Raw genomic sequence first — 21,900 nt, 5'->3', positions numbered from 1 at the left:
CAGCGCTGGTGCAGCTCCCGCCCCGCCCCGCCCCGGCACGTGCGCGCCGCGCCGTGCTGCGCTGCCCCGCGCTGCCCCGGCTCCCCCTGCGCGGGGCTGAGCGCTTCGGGAGCCGCCGGGTCCCGCTGGGGTCACTGGCCCCGGCCCCCTCTGGTCCCGTGCCGGCAAGAGCCGCGGGCCCGGGCCCAGGCCCGGACACTGGCGTGGGCAAACCCAGCGGCCGACAGAAAGGGGGCCCGAAAATGGTAATTTTTTTTCCCGTTGTCTGATTATTATTATTATTAGCATTATTTCTAGCCAACGGGGCCCCGATAGTAAAAGTTTGCCCGGGGCCACCAGGAGTCTAGGTGCGGCGCTGCTTGTGCCTCTTGGTATCTCTGGCCTGTGGGCTGGAACATGTCTCCAAAACCTTTCTCAGGAGCACTTCCTGGTCGCTGATGCTCAACAGCTTCACAGGCCAAAATGTTCACTTGGCAAATGACCTTGTGTCGCTTTTGGACTCCTTGCCCTGCCACTGCCTGGCCCACACGTCCAGCTGCAGTCTGCCTGGAGCTGCTGTAGACCACTGCATCCCTGCAAAGGCCTCCTTCCACCCTGCTACCCACACAGGAGCATCCTGTAGCCTCCGCTAGTGCTGTGCTGGCACCTCAGGGAGCATAACTCCCTGCAAGATAAGACACTGCAGGCATAAATGCTAGCTGAATAAATGGTGCCATTTTTACGCCACCACTTTCCTGACTTACAGGTAATTTTCTCAGGATAAAGTGCTGTGATTAGCTAAGCTGCTTTATTAACAGTTATGTTTGGGGTTTTTTAGACTACCGGCAAGTGTTTTTGCTGTGTTTCTGAGAGCGTGCGGGCCTGCTTGTGTTCACATTCTGAATGGCCCTTCAGGTAAAAGCTTGAGTATCCCAGTCACTGCTACAACCCCATGCTTGTTGTTAGGAGCTGGGAAGCTAAGCTGTAGAACAGACTTCTTAAAATAATCCCTTAGAACAGCATAGTTGAAGCTTGCATCAGCAGAAGAATGTAAGATCATAAAGCACACATTTGTTCATGTTCGTATTCAGAACTACCACTGCCCCGTTGTCAGTGGTGGCAGAGATTTAGAAAGTTGTGGGAAATCTTCCTGTCATGTTCCCACGTAATATACCTGATGAGCAGGAGAGAGCTCCAGCACCCTGGAGATGTAAGCAGGAGGGGAGCATGGCAGCTTCCCATGTCCTACTCATTCCTTTGCATCTGGGGGCTATACGAAGGGAAGTACTAGCTGCACATTTTTCAAAAGGAGAAGATGCATGTTAATGATTCTACCTCCCTTAGATCCTTGGAAGCCTTATTGACTGCTTTGCAGCTTCTAGGTATAACAGTAGGATGTATGTAGTATCTGCTACCAAAGTAGTATCTGTTACCAAAGTGTTCCTAGATTTAAGAATGAAAACTGAGCCCTAAGTGACAATTGAAAATAATGAAAAACATTATATATAGGAGTTGTCACTTTAGAAAACACCAGCTAGTCTGTTTAGCTCAGTATCTCAACAGTGGCTGATAGCTGCAGTTTTGGAAGAAGGTGAAAGTGCCCCAGAAAGCATTGAAACAGAAATGCTGGACTATGGAAACCTGGGAATACCTTCATGACCCCAAATGGTAATCGATTAGCTAATGCCAGAAAACATGAGAAATTGCAAAGGACACCTGAGATGGAGAGGGCCTGTATTTTACTCTAAAGCACTACAGCACTCTGAGCCAGTGCAGCTTTTAGTAGAGCCAGTTTAGGAGTGAAGTAAATTATATTTAAGAATAGTTTAAAGATTTAAATTAAAGTGCTTTCTATTTGACAAAAAGAAGGAATGGCAAAGAAGAAAGCCACCTCTTTGAGTAGGTGAGCAGTTTGCACTACGATCACACACCTAAAAATGTAGGCATAGTATAATTAGACTATAGTCAGGGCTGATAGTGCCTCCAACAAATAAGATAGTTCAACATTTCCTTTTTAAGATCCTATTTTCAGCTGCTATCATTTCACCAGACACTAAATGCTCCTATAGACAGGCAGGGAGCCTGTCCCGACTTGCTGGAAATCCAACGCGTCAGAGCAGATGCGATTAATTGAGTCTGCTGGAGTGTGAAAATTAACGCACTCCAGCAGACTCTAGCGTCATGTGTATCAGTGTCCCTGTGCTGAAAAACGATGACAGGGCAACGAGCGTTAGTTCAAAGTGCTCCCACCACCATTTTTCAGCACGGGGGCACTGATACATGTGACGCTTAGATGCTTTTAACTAGTGTGGCTCGCTAAGTAAAGCACCCCGCCCCCCATGTCTCCTAGAACACACGTAAAAATGCCCTGTTTGGACTGAAATATGTGCTCGGCGTCTGTCTCGTGCTGAAGTCCTTTGGAAAAAATGTAGCCAAAATAATTCAGTCATTTGGCTCATTTCCAAAAAAAAAAGGAGGCTAGGGAAAAATATGTTGCTTTGTCTGTGTTGCTTCCATGGTGCTCCTGAGGGTGGATCCAGGGTTTCCTAAAGGGGGAGTGCAGGATCTGCAACCTGTACAGCAGGGGTGACTGCACCCCCTCCATTCCCAGTCTCCACTGCCATTGGCATGAGCAGATGGCCCTTGTGAGCCTCTGGGGACTTTATATGTTCATAAAGCAATTGAAAAATTTCTCTGTGATGTTGTTGCTTTCCTCACTGTCCTGGGGGTGGGGGAAGCACCAGAGCTATTCCTGCCCACTCCATCTGGCCTGAGTGGAGGTTGCAGTTGGCTGGGGACGGGGACAGTGGTAGTGGAGATGGGCAGGGGAGTTCCCCTTTCTTGTGCCTGGTCTTGGCAGACCTGTCAGGGGTGCTGCCACCACTGCACCTATAACTCCCATGCTCACTGATTCCTCCAGTAATTTGTCCAAATCCTTTTTGAATCTGGCTAAACTGTCAGCTTTCACAACACCTTGTTATAGCAAGTTCCACAATTTAATTACACACTGTGTGTAAAAGAACTTTCTTTTGTTAGTTTTAAACTTACTACCTACTAGTTTCATTTGATGACTCCTAGTTCTTGTATTGTGCAAGATTGTAAATAGAGACTCATTTATTATTTACTTTTTCTTCATCACTTAGAATTTTGTAAACCCTTATGTCCCTCCTCAAGTTTCTCCTTTCTAAACTGAACAGGCCCATCCTCTTTCATCTTTTCTCATCTGAAAGACCCTCCGTACCCCTAATTATCCTTGTTGCCTTCTCTGTACCTTCTTTAGTTCTTCTATATCCTTTCTGAAGTGTGGGGACCAAAATTGAGCACAGTATTCAAGGTGTGGATTTTTAAGGGGGCATAATAATACTTTCAGTTTTGTTTACAATTCCCTTCCTAATAATTCTAATATTATAAAAGCTCAAGTCTGTCTGTCTGTAACACTTTATTCATGCTTTGATTGGCTGACAAACAGAGCTGACAAACAGCCAATCAGAACACGAAGAAGCATTTGGACAGGTGGCAGCCCGCCGCCATGATGGTGGGGACACGGGATGGAATGGGGGGGTGAGGCCAGCAGCGCTTTTCACCTCCTCCTTGCAGGTTGTGATGATGGAGCGTGGGGTGGGGGGGGCTACCGGAGGTGGCCTCGCCCTGCCCCTGTTCCTTGGAGATAACAGCAGTGATGCTGGCGCGGGGCGGGGTGGTTGGGATGCTGCAGGGGGGTGAGGCCATCAGTGCTGGCCTTGGCCTGCCCCTCCCCCTTCTGTCGTTGCTGCCTGCAGGGCCGCCGCCATAGCGTGTTGCCACAGACAGCCCCCTCACTACAGGCTGGTGAGTCTAACTTCTGTTCCTGGAAAACTGATAGAAACAATAATAAAAAAAAGAATTGTTCAGTACATGACTTGTTGAAGAGGAATCAACATGGCTTTGTCAAAGTGAAATCATTCTTCACCAACCTAGAGTTCTTTGAGAGTGCCAGGGGAATTGGGGATCCAGTAGATATAGTTTATCTGGACTTCCAAAAAGCTTCTGACAAGGTTCCCCATCAGAGACCCTTCATGAAGTTAGGTGTTCATGGGATCACAGAGAGAATCCATCCATGGATTAGAAACTGATTTAAAAATAGAAAACAAATGGTTGGTATAAATGGTTTTCTGGATGGAATGAAGTAAACTGCAGGACCTTGGGACTGGTGCAGTTTAACATATTTATAAACAGTCTAGAAAAGAGGGTGAGTAGCAAGGTGACCAAATTTGCAGATGACACAAAATTATTCAAAGTGGTAAAGATAAAAACAGATTGCAAGAAACTCCAGAAGGATCAGGCACTATTGAGTGAATGGGCAACTAAAAGATAATTTTTTTGCGATTTCTTAGTTGGTCTAATAAAAGGTATAATCGCTGAACCAGGAGTTTTAGAGTTTTGCATTCCTCTGGACAACTAAATGGCAGATAAAAGTCAGGGTAGATAAGTGTGAAGTGATGCATGTGGGCACTACAGTAGCTGTTACCACATAGAAAAAGAGTCATTGTGGGCAGCTTGCTAAAAACATCAGATCAGTGTTCAACAGCAACCAAAGAGGCAAACCAAATATTAGGAACTAGCCAATTGCCCGTCATCCTTCATAGATCCCTGGAGGGCAAATTAAGGTTGCACAGGCAATCCTGCCATTTCCTGACTTAGAAGCTAAGGTTAACTTTCAACCTTTAAGAGTTGTTCCTTTTAAAGTAGAATATTTTTGTAAGTAATTTAAGTATAAAGTGCATTTTTAGTCCTTTATTTCTAGTGTTTCAAACAATATGGACCCGATGATCTCACAGGGTCCCTTTCAGCCCTAAACTTCTGTGAATCTGTGACGATACCTGTTGGTAAATAGGTCCCATTTACTTAAGTAGAGTTGTATCTGATTTACAGTGGTGTAACTGAAGGCAGCGTTTGTCTATGTTTATTAAACAGCATTTCCCATTTCAATTTGCTAATAAGTGTACAATTGTGGAGCATAGTTACTACAATGGTAACTATGTAGTAGCTGGTGGATCAAACCCAGAAAGTTTTCATTAAAGCTATTAGCCAACAGGACTAAAAGGGGAGTCTTACTTCAGATGTGCTCTTGTCTAATCCAGAGGAACAGCAGTGATATCAAGATTGCATCTGTGTAAAACTCCAGCTAAATCCGATTTATACAAAGATAGAAGCCTAAAATCGAAGGAGTTGGTTCTGATTTTGCTAAGGTGCACCTGAAATAAGAACCTGAGCCACTGAAAATGGACTTTGATGAACTGAAGTAAATAATCAGGAACACAGAAAAACCAAGCAAATACCCGGGACATTTAACTACTCGAGAACCTTGTCTGTCTGGATCTTGTACAAGAATCTTCAACTTGGTAAGATATTTTACTAGTAATAAAGTTTCAAGTTTGAATAAGTTTTTGGTAGGTTTTTTCAATTATCCAAACAATTATGATGGTAATTTAGTTCAGTTCAAACCTGTTGAAATTTCTATTCTCTCAAAATCCTTTTCCCTCCCTGCTACATATCTATTATTTTCTCCTTGTTCCCTTTCAAAACCTTGTCCTTTCCCTGAACAAAACAGACTTATTTCACTTGAGGGGGAGTCTTTTTACTATGTTAGCATGTTTTACTCACTGTGAATTCTTATTGAATTCAATTCAAAAGCAGTTGTAATTTTAACATGTTAGCGGGTTGAATAAACATTAGAGTTTCTCCAAGCTTGCACATACTACAAAAATCACCTTTCCTGCCTAGTGTGGGCACACCCTAACTTTGCCAAGTTTCTTTCTGCAAATACTGCATTTGGTATTCTATGAGGATCAGAGACTGCATGATTTACTAGACAGGGTTGATACTTGAGTTTTTTTTCCAGCTTTAATCTCCTGTGTAATCTTAAGCAGGACACTTCCTTCTTCTGTGTCTTTGTTTCCTCTTGCCTTTTCTATTTACATTCCAAACATCTGGAAACAAGGAATGTCTCTTGCAATGTTTTGGTACGGTGCCTAGTACCCTGGGGTCTTAATCTTAGTGGGGCGTCTAGATGCTGCCATTCACATATTAATAAAGTTCTTACATCCCTTCTCCATTGAGTGTTTTTTGCTGTTATCTTAGTTTCTTGAAATCAAAGGCTTCTTATACTGCAAAATGTGTTTCACCCCTCATGCCAGAAAACGCTCACACACGCAAGTTTTGAAGGCAGCAAACAACCCAACAGATTGTGTCTCTGAAAGCTCAAGCTCTGCAAAATCTCAGAGATAGGGTTTGGAAAGAAGCAAAGGCAATACTTACAAGTAAGTATTCATATAAAAAAACCCCCTTTGGTTTAAGATTTGTGCTGAGGTTCAGATTAGTCCCTTTTTATTTCCTCTGACTTGTTTAGCCACCTCTGTATTTTAGTAAGGGATCAGATCATGCAGAGAAGAAGAGTAGAGGTGGAAAAGACAGGAAAAGACTGACCCAGTGAAGATTTGAGTAACATTGTTTCTGGATTAGTTGGATTCAGTTATGCCATTTTGGGAAATCTCATTTATTTTAGTCAAGTTGAGGCATTTCAGTGGGTTTTTTTTCATGTCCAAAGAAGTACAAAGACTGTTAGCATTGCTGTGTGTGTAACAGTAAGAATGTTGCGCAGCAGTTGCCATCTCTGGAAGGGCTCTACAAACATTAATGAATTACTCCACATAGCTGAAAGCAAGTAAGGATTATCATTCTCATTACTGTTGAGGAAATGGGACTGAGAGATGAAAGACCAAGTTCTAGTCTCATTGATGCCACTGTAAAATTACAGTGAAGTTCTTCTGTAGCTTTTCTTAATTGATTCAAAGAGGATACTGCAGACTTACTGTGATGTAAATTAGAGAAATGTTGGCCTTTCACTTGTTCCTTAAAGATGCACAGCAACTTAGAAGCACAGAATGCAGGCGAATCTCCCAAACCCTGCTTATTCATCAGGCCTGTACTCATCATATAACACAGCAGGCTGAGCATTAGCCTGCAGGTAGACATTCCTGTGTTCTGACCTAGGTGTGCCAATGCTTGAGGGCTGATTAGTGAGACTGTCTTTTGGTCGAGTTCAGTTACATAAAACAGAAACCTCTAGGACATGGACTGGTAGACGTTTTCCCACAGGGGGCTGGAATAACCCAGCTTGGATCTGGGGCAGTCGAACATTGGGACTCAACCACTTCTGCTGCCTCTTCTTGCTGCCCAGCTGCAGTGCGCATAGGAAGAGCCTCTCCTCTACTGGAGTCCTGGATGCCTGACTGCAGCATACTGCAGGGGAAGCTTCCTCTTTGCCAAATCTCCAGGCACCCACACAATGCAGTAGCTAGAAAGAGCCCCCTGCTGATAAGTGCTGCTGAAGCCTCAGCATTATGGGCCAGATACAAAGGTAGCCAACCCTTGCTCTAGGACCTCCAGGCTTGCACAACATAAAGGCCTTTAATCCATGCATAAACTACAGTGTGGTGATTGGAAGGGAGAGGAGCCAGGCTTATTATCTCTATAGCTGTATAAACAGGTTGTGGTGCTAGGATATAAAATCTATAATATAAGCAGCCTACAGTATGCTAAGGGTTAGAGGTCACGCTGCAGAATGGATTATTTGGGTTAGAAGCAGAAATGTAGAGGAAACTCATTGTGGAATTGTTAGAGGGGAATGAATTGAACCAGGCCCTAAATGTTCCTCAGGAAAATGGATTTAAGTAGTACAATTGTTGTATTGGCCACTCTTGGTAATTGTTGTTTTGCTTCAAAGTATGCAGAAAGCAACTTTCTACCCTTCACATTCACAGCTCTATGATAGCTGTGCTACACACATTTGTCATCAAGGAATGTATCACTTAAAATGACTTCCCTCTACCAACTGTCCAATGCTTGAATTTATTCCTTATGTCCCTACAGTTGTTAAATCAGCTAAGAGCCTTGTTGTATGTTCAGGGTTAGGAGAGTATGTAAAAAAAAAAAAAGGCTCGAGTCACGTTATGAAATTTGGCATAATTTTGACCATGCCTTTTCCCTAGATTAGGCCACAATTGTCAGACATGGTTTGGAGGGGTTTTACATATGTATGTTTTGTACAGGCCAGTCTGTCATTTATCTCATGCTAACCTGACAAACAGCAACTCGCGCCCTTCTCATCGCACAGCTTGATTATTATAATTCTCTTTTATCAGGGTTTTCAACAGGGCTTCTTCATTGCTTCCAGATTGTTCAGACTGCAGAAGCGGCATTTTTGTTCACTGGGTTGAGCACTGGGTTGCAGTCACATTATTCTTGCACTGCATTCTTTACATTGGCTATTTGTAAAGGGGCAAATTGAATTGGAGCTGTTGCTGCTGATTTTTAAAGCTCTGAATGGTGTAGGCCAAGCCTACGTTTTCTCCATTCTTCATGATTCTTGTTTTGATGGCTGTTTGCACTTCAATATGGCCTGCCTTTTAGGGATACCATCCTGATGGTAGCAGGTCATAATAGGTATAATTCATTCCTCCTTTGTCTTAGTTCACTATTGTCTGTTTAAAAGAAAACAAAAAAGGTGTTTTTTGTTCCTTTTCCAAAAATGTTATTTATTACAACTACTGTTAGCCCTATGTTCCTCATCTTGATTCCCTTGAATTGTAGGAAAGTTGTTCCTGTTTTACCATGTTTCACAATGTATTATGGGTCTGCACATGATAGTGCCTGCAGTGGTTGAGTGGAGACTTTATAAATATTATTTTGATATAACTAGATTGAGGGGAAAAAATCATCACAATTGCAAATGAAAAAACAACTTGTTCTGAGATACCATAGATCTCAAAGGATGGAGAACAGCACCATATGTAGTTCTATGTATTTATATTTACTGAAATGTATGACCTGCTCTTTAAAAATCCAAGACAGTCCAATCCTTTTTAAAAATCCAAGACAGTCTTTTTTATAGCTTCCTTTGTTTCCTGCTTTTGAACAATGTCAAAATCACTCCCCAAATCTAAATATTGGGTAGGGCTTTTAGGAAGTTCTGGGTGGCTGGCCCATAGCCTTATAATGAAATGAAAAGAGAAAAATAATCCCTGTGCTGAATCTAAACTCTTTAGTAGCTGGGAGTGGGTGCCAGACCATTTTAATGAACTATCTCTTTTAGCATTCAGGCCAATACTAGCTGATTCAAAGGAGTTACAAGAAATCTTATAGACTAGGGACAGACATTACACACAAACTGGCGTAAGCGATCAGAAACTGGTTTAAACCTGTAACAGAACAGATGTTCAGTGCACATAAATCAGTTTGAAAATGGCTGAAACCGGTTGAGATAGACCTGGTTGAATGTAGTATCAGACTTAATTGATTTGGGTTAAACCAGTTTATGCAACGTCTATCCCAGACCCCTTCTTGGTTTAAGTTAAATCAGACTCCCCCAGCATTCTAGCATGCTCTTTGGGCTGGGCAGGGCTGTCTGCTCCACAGCAAGGCTGGCACCTCCCCTTTGCTCCCTGGCTGCAGCTCTGGCAGAGACTGTAGGCGTCTACCTGTTTCTCCCCTAACCTCCCTCCCCGCTAAGCAGGAATTGCCCCCTCCCCTTTGCCTTGCGCAGGCACCTCTTAGCATTAGCTAGCAGACCACATGCTGGCTATGGTCCGTGCTGTGGAAGATAGGACAAAGGCAGAATCAACAGGTGGCTGGTAATGTCTCTCTGTTGTTTTCTTAATGTGATAAACACTGTGTTATCAATTCCCTGCTGGGCTGGTCAGGAGGTGGGAGAACCTTTCCCTAATCAGTGTCCTACTGGGGCCTGGCCATGCCCTCTTTAGCTCAGCACAATGGAAGGGAAGGGAGGGCTACTGTAGAGCCCCCCCCAGCTTCTAGCCTGAGCCACTGCAGGCATGTGCCTGCATGTCTGGGACGTTTATATGGTTACAAACTGGTTTAGCCTGCCCAGGTTAGACTAACCTACAAAGATTGAATCAATTCAGGCTCAGGCTTTTTGAATGTCTGTCCCTAGCCATAATGGACAAGTATTGAACAACATACTTGTTAGGGATTTTTTTAGTAGTTTAATATGGCCTAACTACAGCCTGTTGGTTTTAGGATTTTTGAGCTTTTACAGATGTTTATTAATTAATTAATTAATTCAATTTCTATGCTATCCTTCCCAAGAAAGGCTTGGAGTGGCTTACAGTAGAAGATAATAACCTACAAAACAGAACAAAAAAGAAAACAAAACAGCTTAAAAAGCAGCTAGAGTATTGACATACAACAGAATGCCCTAAACAATATTGCAGCTTTAGTTGTTTGCTAAATGCCTGCCCAAATGGGAGGGCTTATAGCACTTGCAAAAAATGTCCGCAATTTAGATATAAAAGTACATTTTTGAATAATACTGGCTTCTACTCTGATCCCAGATTTTACCAGCCCTTTTCTTTATTGAGCAACTTGATAAAAATAATTCCTAGTTAGAGTGTTTTATAGGATTCTTTTTATTCTAAATTTATATTTTATAGCTTCTAGTACCAAATGATTACCACAAGCATTGCTAGAAAAACAAAATGGAAAACATTTGTACATAAATTTGTTGTTTCATTAAATGTTAATGGATATAATAGGCCAGTTGAGAGGACATAGATTTTAGCCTGTGTAATATTAAGCACTTAAAGCTCACATTGCTGATTTTCAGGAAGACCATTTCTGTAGAGCTGAGTATCACTTATAAGCGAACATGTGTTGGGGAAATGTATAGTTTCAGTAAGAGAGAACTCTGAATCAACTTCTGTTTGTTGAAAACAAATTACATTTCTAAGGAAAGGAGGTAGATATAATTTGCTCTAGGAATTTCTGTTTGTTTTTTGGCATTAATATTAAATTAATTACTACATTTCCTACATAAATTACTGGTCTTTTATGCTTTTGCTGTTTGATATAAATTTTAGATTTATTTAAAGGCTTTAGCCTTTAAACAGATTTGAATCGTATGTGGAAATTTTGTGTCATTTTGCCACAGCTGGTGAAAAGAACAGAATATTTGTTACGGACATTGTGGTAGAATGGGATGGAGTGTTGTTATGGATATTATGTGTCACTGGGCATCACTGGGCTTCCCTGTTCAGTTTTGTATTGGTGCACACTTGAATTCAAAAGGCTATGTCAGACCTGAGTTGAAAATTTTCCTAAGCAGAAACAAAGAAAAAGGCTAAGAGATGAGATAGCAGCAGATACATACCTTCAAAATAGTTGAGAGGATTGAGAGATGCTAAAAAGAAAAAAAATACCACTGAAAGATATTGGAACAAGAAAGGGAGCAAGCATGCGGTCACCATTCCATGGGGCTGATGCACTGATTGAGATAAGGGTGACAGGCTGTCTCTAATGAGGGAAAAATCTAAGTGAGAACCATGTGGTTAGGCCTCTTTTGGTGGAGTTTTTAATCCAGAATGCTGTATTCTGAGTGCCAATATTAAACCAAGCTATATGGGAAGGCTCTGCAGTCCTTATATGTTAACTAGTAGCCACAGCTCCAGAAAAGTTGACAGCAGGGCCCAACCCCCTGTTGGACTTTTTGAAGTAGTCATGGCTGGTAGCAGGCAGGTCATGATTTAGTAGTGCATGACTTGAAAAATTTTGCTTTTGGACAGATGAAAGCTCAAGGCTTGAAAGTGGTGGAAGTGAGACCCTGAAAAAGGTCAGGAGAACAGATAGCTTAGCACCAGTGGATGTAGGATTTTGAAATGACAGGGTGTGGAGCAGGAGCAGGATGAGGGTGTGGGAGGAGATGTGGCCACCAAAAGCCAGGTTAATACTTTCACAACTGCTCAGTTTTATATGGCAAGTGAGGATCCTAAGTCCTTAATTTGTCAACCTGGCTCGTGGGGCGCTTGTTCACATACTCAGCATTTAGTTGCTAAAAATGTTCCTGGTTTAATTTTTATGTCATAGTTTAAAATGGCTAAATGAATAACATGGACGTGATTTACAATGTAAGGGCTTATTATGCTACAACTAGTAAAAAGTGCTAGAGAGCCTGTCAGAACTATTTTACCCTCATGCCCTCTCAGTTCTACCTTACTGCCAGGTGGTGCTTTAGGGCAAAAAAACACTCAGCTGCAGCACTTCTTTTCCTGGGTCAAATTGCATGGGTCGCTCGTGGGGGCTGAGGCATGAAATCTTTCTGGGCAAAGCTAACCCCCAAGCATGGGGCACTTGGGCGCTTATTTTTTGGGGGGGCCCAAACCTTTCCATGCAAAGTCCTGCAGGGCTCCCCAAGTGTACACAAGCATCTCCCAAGGCTGGGTGAAGGTGTGGGGCACCCTCCGGGCAGCACGTTGTTTCCACAGGGCCTAGACATTTTTAAATCTGCAGGTCCAGATGCCCTTCACCCAAGGGTGTTGAGGGAGCTGGCAGGGGTCATTGTGGAGCCCTTTGCCTGGCTGTATGAGCATTCGTGGTCATCTGGCCAGGTGCCGGGGGACTGGAAACTGGCTAATGTGGGCCCAATTTTCAAGAAGGGAAGGAAGGAGGACCCAAGTAACTGTAGGCCTGTAAGCCTCACCTCAGTGCTCAGGAAGATCTTGGAGAGAATCATCAAGGAGCACATCTGTGGGGGGCCTGCAGGAGAGATCATGCTCAGGGGCAATCAGCATGGGTTCATCAAAGGCAGGACCTGCCTGACCAACCTGATTGCCTTTTATAACCAAGTTAGTAAATCCTTGGATGATGGTGTCGCTGTGGATGTAGTCTTTCTAGACTTTAAGGCCTTTGACACTGTCTCTCACCCCATCCTCATCTATAAATTAAGCAACTGCGGCATTGATGCCTGCACAGTTGGATGGGTAAAAAATTGGCTGATAGGGCACACCCAGAGAGTAGTGGTGGATGGGTTGTACTCAACCTGGTGAGATGTGAGCAGAGGGGTACCCCAGGGCCCGGTCCTCGGGCCCACACTGTTTAACATCTTCATCAGCAACTTGGATGAGGGGGTGGAAAACACGCTGTTCAAGTTTGGTGATGACACTAAGATGTGGGGCGAGGTGGACACACTTGAAGGGAGAGAGAGGCTGCAACTAGATTTAGACAGACTACAAAAGTGGGCAGATGAGAATAGGATGGGCTTCAATGTAGACAAATGCAGGGTGCTGCACCTTGGAAGAAGGAATCCACAACATACATACAGGCTGGGGAGTTCCCTTCTTGAAAGTACAGAGGCGGAAAGGGATCTTGGAGTCATTATTGACTCCAAGATGAACATGAGCCGCCAATGGCAGACTGCAGCCAGCAAGGCCAGCCAGACCTTGTCATGCATCCAAAGGTGCATCTCAAGCTGGTCCAGAGAAGTGATACTCCCCCTCTATGCGACTTTGGTCAGGCCGCAGTTGGAGTACTGCATCCAGTACTGGGCGCTGCACTTCAAAAGGGTTGTGGCTAGCCTGGAGAGGGTTCAGAGGAGGGCCACCCGCTTGGTGAGAGGGCAGCAGGACAGGCCCTATGAGGAGAGACTGAAGGACCTGAACCTGTTCAGCCTCAGCAAGAGGAGGCTGAGGGGGGATCTGGTGGCTGCCTACAAACTCATCAGGGGAGATCAACAGCAAATAGGGAGAGCCCTTTTCTCCCCAGCACCACCTGGGGTGATGAGGAACAATGGTAATAAGCTGATGGAGAATAGGTTTAGGTTAGAGATCAGAAGGCAATATTTTACAGTTAGGGTGATCAAAATCTGTAACCAGCTCCCCAGGGAAGTGGTCCTTGGCCCTACCTTGGGCAAATTCAAGAGGAGGTTGGATGATCACCAGTCTGGGGTCTTGTGAACCCAGCATTCATTCTTGCTTGTGGCAGGGGGTCAGGCTAGATGATCTGTTCAGGTCTCTCCTGACCCTAGCTACTATGAAACTATGAAACAGAGTGCTGGGTGCAGGGTACCCTTCAGGCTACCCCCAAGTGCTTTCGTGCAAAAACACCCCAGAGGCTACCTGCCTTCTGCCTTGCTTGCCCTGCTTCCCCTCGCTTTTTTGGTGCTTGTTGCAACAGCCTTCCTCTTTTTCTGCACGCTTTTTTTGCACTGGGTATGGTCTATCTTAGGGGTACAAAAATGTACACAAGCATTGCATCTCCCACGCACCCACTTTACAAAGCTGTGTCCAGCAATTTTTTTCCCTGATACTTTTTGCACAGGGAAGAGTTCTGTTTTGGCGTTTTTTGGGGGGCTGTGCTTTTTGTGTGTTTTTGCAGCCCACGGTGCTTTCTATGCCTGCACCAGACTGTCTCTGGGTTGGTTTTATTTACACCAGGATGAGGCCGGCGGGGACAGGAGGGTGTGAGGTTCTCTAAATTCAGACTCAGCTCAGTGGTAACCAGTTTGACCGGTTCTATGCTAGTTGCTGATGTCTAGTGCAGTGCAGCATATCATGAACAAGAGACTTTTGAGGTGGATGGGACAAATGGCCAGCATGACCTAACACCCCCACCGAGGTGAAGAAAGAAAAAACTTCCCAGGTGCAATGAATTTCCCTCTCTCCCCTGCCAATCACCACATACATAGTAACCAGAATCGAGAGGCTGCACTGCAGGGGATGGTCGTGGTTACCAGGCTATTGTGGAATCAATTAGTCTATTTGCATGTGTGTGAGAGGGGAAGCAGAAACCCCCTCTAACATGTCCCAGACCACCCTCCGATGGACCCTGATACTTACCACAGGGGTCAAGATGAGTGGTAGCTGGGAAGAAATGCCAACGCAGGCTCAGCAGTTCTGGAGCTGCCTCAACCTGCGAATCGGCAAACGGCAGGGGCATGGCTCCGGAGAAGTGCAGGCTGCTCAAAAAGCAGCCTGGAACACAGTTGTGTGGCCGGGTGGAGAAGAGCGGGATGCCATCCGGTTGATCCCAGCTGCGGAGCTGGGAAGCCCAAGCCCCGAGTACAGGGAAACGGAGCTGAGCATCTGCTAGAGGACTCCGGCAGATGGAATGAGGACTCCTCGGGAATGGAGGAATGCCTGAGAGCAGCATCGCAGCCCCAGTAGGGAGCCCAGGTACTGCGGCTGGGAGGGGCAGCGGGGAACTGCTAGCCATCTCAGGTGGCTCAACAGGAAGGAAGGCGGAGGTGGCTATGAAGTCCTGCATGGGAACAACAAGCCCCACCAGTTGGTGGGAACAGGAAAACCAACTACAGGTCTGCCGGGCCCTGGGGGAGGTCATGCTGGGAAGACTGACCAAGGTTGGGCATGGGGTGGCTGCCCGTCCCCACAACTACTAGGAGGGAAGGGATGGATGGATGAGTTTCCCCCCACCCTCAAGTTACCAAGTGGGCACTGGGAGATGGAATCCCAGGGGCCTGTCGGCAGACACCAGACACTTTCAGTTGAATTCTTCTTAGTAACAGTCACAAGCTGGGGCAGGTTTAGTTGCCCGAGAGCCGGCCCGAAATTGAGGGACCGACATGGGGAAGATTTGCTGGCCAGAAAGACTGGACCTGTCTTGAGGCGGATAGCATGGATGAGGCAAGATCATCCAGGGGAAGACCTGTGGGGTGCAGCGCTTGACCAGGCTGTGGATGTGGTAAGGGTGCGGTAAAGGGGAGGTTTGGAGCCCTGTGAAGAAAGACCAGGGTTGAGATCCCTTCACCTTGGGACCTCCTACAGGGAACTGCCTCAACAATAACTAACATCAAAGATGTGGCAGGAAAGTAGGAACAGCATCCAAACCATCTAGGTGGCACCAGAGCCCGATCTCACCCTGACGTCACTAGGGGACTGTTACCAGATTTGCCCGTCACTTTGGGGAGTGCTCATTTATTAGGGATATGTTTCTAGGGTCTTTGTAATTCTATCAATGTGTTGCTTGTGTTTCTTGTGTTTCTATATGGAGCTGTATCTCTCCCTTCTGCAAGTCCTCAACCCCAATAGAGTTATCTTGCAGGACTCAGTTTCAATGGGGCTGGGTTCCTCCAGCCACCAAATCAAATACACACACACACATGCCTGACCCGGCTGGGTCGATCAGCATAGACAGGCTGACACCCTCATATGCCAGGAATCAGTTCATTAAGGTAACAATAAAATGCAGTCAGACACAAGCACACACAGACAGAATACCTCTGAATTCAGCTGGGTGTCTAGCTAACACCCTCATGGGCCAGCATTCAGTTCATTAGGGCACGCCTGAGCCAAACTGGGTCAATCCTATACAAGCTGATTCCCTTATGCGTCTCAAACTCAGCACGTCCCAATCTTTGCCCTAACTGTCTTAGTAATGGTAGCCTCTTGATGAGTGGACCCTTCAGTATTTTAGGCTTCACCAGGATCTTTGGCTTAGGTAAAAGAAGCGTTGCTTTAGAGCAAGTGGGGAAGGAAAAATACACCCGGTTTCCACCAGTTTGACGATAAAAGTTATTTATTGCTAAGTATATGAAATTTATGATGGTACTAGTAGTAATAGATGTGCAAGGGAAAACAAACACAATGATTACAATATTACCCTGGTTTCATTGAGTATTTGGGGAAACTAAGCTCAAGCTTAACTAATACATTTCAGGTTCAGAAATCTATGCCTGGAGTGAAGAAGAGAAAGAGAGAGAGTGAGAGCTGGGATCTCACCATTCCAATGCACTTGGTTTGTTTGCTGACAGGTAAAGTTCTCAGCATGATCCTTGAAGGGAGAAAATCTGTTTCTCCCAGCTTCTCAAGAACAACAATGAATGGTGTCAGAGAGATTTCTCTCTCTTGAAGCACACTGTTTGCTGCTTTTACAGCTTTTTTTATACCCTTAGTCCAGCCTCTTCAAAACATTCTTTTAATTGTGTAAATCAAGAGGGTCCCAAGCCATAATTGACAGGGAAAATCATGTTATATAAACAGTTTAAATTTAAATGAATTACCTTTTTCAGTGACAAGGGGTTATCTGGTTTGGAACATCTCAAGAAACTGATTAACAACTAGGAAAAACATTAAGTTTTAAGGAGTAACTAGACACCTAGGAGCCAACTTGAAATTATTATGAATAGAAGATATCCTGGATGGGATACTACATTGTTTCTTCTCAGATGCCTTAGCTATGCTTGCAGTATCAGGGTTTTGTATTTTACATGTTGTGAATAAGCCTCAGGTTAGCATGACTCTCAGATTTTACTGTAGTCTTATAACAGACTTAAGGGGATTATTGGAGTGTTCATAAACTTTGTGGGGAGGACTTCCATCAATCATCCTGGGAAAAGTGTGACAGCATTTGTGGTCAGGACTGGATGCTGTAATGAACCCTGAACCATTGTTCAAATGTTGCCTATAGCTCCTCTGACTCAGTTTCTTGCCTCAGCATTCCCTAACCTGGCAACCGAGTTTTAGTCAATCAAGTTTAAATAGGCCTCCCATAGTGGGACCAGGGAATGTATGGCCTGAGATGCCTAGTAAACTTTTCTTCTGCTTAGTTCTGGTTAGATGAGGTGTGGGGGGGAGGGAAATAGAAAAAGTCCTTTGTAAGTCCAGCAAGCTGGGTGCCAGGGCTCCCTCAGGAAGACAGAGCTGACAGGTAACAGGGCAAGGCACCTACCAAGAAGGGGCTGAAGCCCTACAACACCTACCAGCGACAAAGTGAATCCTATTACAGTTTGCAGTCATGTCCCCAAATCGGTTTTAGACCTGCTTGTCTTCATAAGTCACCTGCCGCCACCCACCCAATGCACCCCCTTCCTTCCATCCTGCATCCCACACAGAGGCCTCCCTGAGACAGCCTTATGAACACATTATACAAGACAACTTTTTATAAGACGGATTTTATTCAATGAGAAATTAATATGAAACAGAACATTAATGATAAAAAAGAATCAATTCACACAATTACAGAGCACATTTCTCCTGCAGAGTGGCATCTATGTGTGCCGCCAGACAATTTCTGATCACAGCACCCCTCCTGCTATGTGCCTGTATCTCTAGCCCCCCACGCTCAACTGCTTCTCTGCTCTTTAAGGTCATGTCTTTTGTCAATTCTCTTAACCGATTGCTCCAAGCGAAGACCTCACCCCTGGTTTTACAGATATTATGCAGGACACATGCTACCACTACGTAAGGGGTAATGTTATCAGCATCAACTTCTAGCCTATAGTTGAGTGATCTCCAACAGGCTTTCAAGCACTCAAATGCACTCTACGCTCATGCGGCACTTGCTTAGCTGCTTGTTGAACAGCAATTTCTGTGGTTCACTCACTTGCCCTGCATACGGCTTCATGAGCCAGGGCAGGAGCGAGTAGGCTGCATCAGCTAGTATCAGGGGTGCACTGAAATGCCCCATATGACAACCTTTTCCAGTCCTGGGGCATATTCACCCATTTCCATCATCTCAAGTAGTGGCTAGTTTTGAAACACATGAGCATCATGTGTGCTTCCTGCCTGTCCCAAGTAAATGTTTGTAAATCTGTCTCTGTGGTCCGTGATGGCTTGCAGAATCACAGAAGGAAACCCCTTTCTGTTTATAAATGAACGGTTGTCCTGGGACCTGTTTAGGATGGGAATGTGTACCCATGCAGTTAGGGAAGCCCATTCATGATGGCCATGGCAACAGACTTCTCTGGGCTAAGAGCTTCCGCATGACATTCGTCTGATGCTGGATGTGCGGGTTCACAAGCTAACTGTGAAAAAATGTCTCTGCTCATTTTGAATGTTTCCAGCCACTGGTCATCATTCCATGTTGGGCTTCTCAGGCAAAATAGTCCTTCCACACACCTTCCCCATGGCTGGGGACGCTTCTGGGCCAAAATAGTCTTTCTCCCGCCTTCCCTGAAGGCCCACAGTTAGGGACTTCAGGCTTTAGCACTACAACATTCATGCTTTCATGTTTCATTGTGTCTAGCGTAGCACACTTTCTGCTGTAATCAGAATGACTTAATGGAGTCAGTTTCAATGTCCAGGATAAAAAGGTGTCTGCTGCCTGCCAGTGTGGTGGGTGGGAATAGGATAGATGCCTAGCCTCCCTCCCTCCATCTTGCTTGTACTTCTTACTTTCTGCTGTAATCAAAATATGACTTAATATCTTCCTCCTGCAAAATCTGAAAATATGAGTACATGCACAACACACTGCTTTGTGCTCACAAAAATGGGTGCTAAAAAGTCCTCAGTTTTTTCACTGCAGAGAGGGGGTGTGAAATCTAAAAAAAGGGCTTTCTCTAAAAATCTAGACCAAGATTTACATGCAGGTTTGAACAGTGTTGGTTGAAAGTAAATTTTGTGATATAATGTTTTTCTGCCATTTGCCTCCTAGCTGGGGCTCTGTCTGGGGCATAAAAACCCTCCTCTGGGGTTTATTTGTGATATAATATAAGAACTTTGTTATATATTTGTGATATATCTGTGATATAGATAGATATATGAAATATAACACCTTTGTGATATAATTTTATTCTCTTCACAAATAAAAAAGTTTTTCAGCCAGCTTCTTCCCCCATGGCTGGGGGGAGGGAAGGGGGGAGCTCTCTCCTAGCACAGGAGGAATCCTGTGTCTTCTCTCATTTGTATTGTGTCAAACCGTAAGGAATTTTTGAAGGGGTTGGGCAGTGGTTGATATTGAGGATCATCAAGATTCCTTGGTTACCAGGGATCCCCTTGCCCAGGACAGCTACCCCCAAAGCAGTGTTGTGGGGCCATGATCAGTCTACTCCAACTCCCTCTCCTCCCTCTGAAGAAAACACAAATGGCCAGCATGATCTAACACCCCCACCGAGGTTATGGTGTGGGTGCTTCAGGTTAGGAGTGAGGGACGCAGGCAGGGCTGGGCGGGCAGGGGATGCTGCCCGCGCCAACCCCCATCCCCCCATGTGCTTGTGCCATAACTCCCAGGGACAGGAGAATCATGCACTCTTGGAGAGCCTTGGGTCCTGTGGTGCACCCAGCTCTGGGTTGTAATGGCCACATATAACTGTATATGGTGCAGGCTGTGCTAAACTGTTGTATGTGGCCATTGCACCCAGCTCTGGGGTGTATCTCAGCCCTCCCAATACACTGTTATATGCGGCTGTTACATCCCAGAGCTGGGTGCCTCCTGTAGGACTGGAGAGGACCATTTCCCATCCCCCCTCAAACCATTACTTTAAGATCCCTCAACAGAACCTGTATAACCAGTTGAGTGACTCTGGCTGACCCTATTTACATTTGAGTGACTCTCTGCCAACCCTATTTACATTTTCACTGACATCCTGCCACACTTTTTAGCTTCTTTTATTTCTTGGAGTCTCAGAACAGAGACTCCCTATGCCTGAAGAAGGGTGACTGCACCTGAAAGCTTGCCAAGAACTTTTTTCCATCTACTGAGTTGGTCTAATAAAAGATACTATATCTACTCAAAGAACCTTGCCTGCCTATGTCCTTAGACTAACATGGCTACAATCAAAAACTCAGACCCACTTTGAATTGCTTTGTCTGTATTAACAGTGCTCCAATGGATCATCAAGATTCAAGTGCACCTGGAAAGATGTGGGCAGTGGAGTCCCTCAGGGCTCAGTTCTGGGGCCGGTGCTGTTCAACATCTTCATCAGTGATCTGGATGAGGGGGTGGGAATCACCCTGTCCAAATTCACAGACAACACAAAATTATGGGGTGCAGCTAACACCTTGGAGAGGAGGAACCAGATCCAGGCTGACATAGACAGGTTGGGGAAGTGGGCAGAGAGCAGCAGGATGCAATTCAATAAGGACAAATGCAAGGTGCTGCATCTAGGGAGGAAGAACTGCCATCATACCTACAGGCTGGGGGGCGACCTTCTCAGCTCCACTGAGGCAGAAAAAGATCTTGGAGTCACTGTTGACTCCAGGATGAACGAGTTGCTAATGTGATGAAGCAGTTGGCAGAGTCAGTCGCACTTTGTCGTGCATCTGTAGGTGCTTCACAAACAGGTCCAGGGAAGTGATTCTCCCCCTCTGTGTGGCACTGGTCAGACTGCAGCTGCAGTACTGTATCCAGTTCTGGATGCCACAGTTCAACAACTTGGAAAGGGTCCAGAGAAGAGCACTCGCCTAATCAGAGGCCTGCAGGAAAGGCCTTACGAGGAAAGGCTAAGGGACCTTAACCTCTTCAGCCTCTCCAAGAGAAGGCTGAGAGGGGACTTTGTGGCAGCGTACAAATTCATAAGGGGAGAGCAACATGAAGTAGGTGACGATCTGTTTACCAGGGCACCCCCTGGAATGGCCATAAGCTACTAGAGAGAAGGTTTAGGCTGGACATTAGGAAAAAGTTCTTCACGGTCAGGGTGGCCAGAATCTGGAATGGGCTCTAAAAGGGAGGTGGTGCTCGCCCCATCCTTGGGGGTCCTCTAGAAGAGACTGGACAGGCACCAGGCTGGGATCACATGACCCCAGGGTTGGTGACTCTTTTCTTGCTTGCCAGGGGCAGGGGGTCAGACTAGATGGCCCACTGAGGTCCCTTCTGACTCTGAATCTGTCAATGAAGCTGCTTTTTGCCTATGGTCCTCAAAATCTCCCTGGTCCAGCCCATATGGTCAGGAGTGTCCAAGAGAGTCTCCCAGTGTGGCATGGCATGGGATAGACTAGCTCTGGGGTGTAATAGCCACATATAACAGTGGATGGGAGTGGCAGATATGTGCCCAGAATTTTGGGCTCGATTTCTGGCCAGGGCACTAGAGGGTTGAGTTACTTGCAAAAGGGAATCCTCACTGGGGAGTGGGTTACCCCTCACCTGTTTTACCCCACCCTACTGGGGTGCCTATGCTGCAAATTTTGTGGGTTCTGCTCCTCATATATTGGGAAACCCTGCTTCTCCATAAGCTCTCCCATAAGTGGTGACCCCTCCCATAGTGCACTAACACTTGCTAAATCCCTTCCATTGGAGAGGGGGTATTCACCCAGGCTACATTTACCACCCGGGTTACACTGATCCTCCTAGCCCTGCCAGTCCCCCTCACTCCTGACCTGCCCCCCAGCCCTGCCAAACCAAACCCCAAAAACCCAGTCC

The 21,900-nt window shown here is 45.4% G+C and overlaps 1 long non-coding RNA gene across 1 annotated transcript; it reads left to right on the top strand.

The window, feature by feature from the left end:
• Positions 1-15: 15 nt before the first annotated feature.
• On the top strand, positions 16-10,808 carry LOC109284202 (uncharacterized). The gene is made up of 4 exons (XR_002091565.2): positions 16-245; positions 5,100-5,360; positions 6,156-6,278; positions 8,163-10,808. It is a non-coding gene; the product is annotated as an uncharacterized LOC109284202 (long non-coding RNA).
• Positions 10,809-21,900: the final 11,092 nt, after the last annotated feature.

Source organism: Alligator mississippiensis, chromosome 7 (genome assembly GCF_030867095.1).
Source record: "Alligator mississippiensis isolate rAllMis1 chromosome 7, rAllMis1, whole genome shotgun sequence".
NCBI lineage: Eukaryota > Metazoa > Chordata > Crocodylia > Alligatoridae > Alligator > Alligator mississippiensis.
Note: the sequence above shows the minus strand (reverse complement) of the source record. Positions and strands in the feature narration are given on the sequence as shown.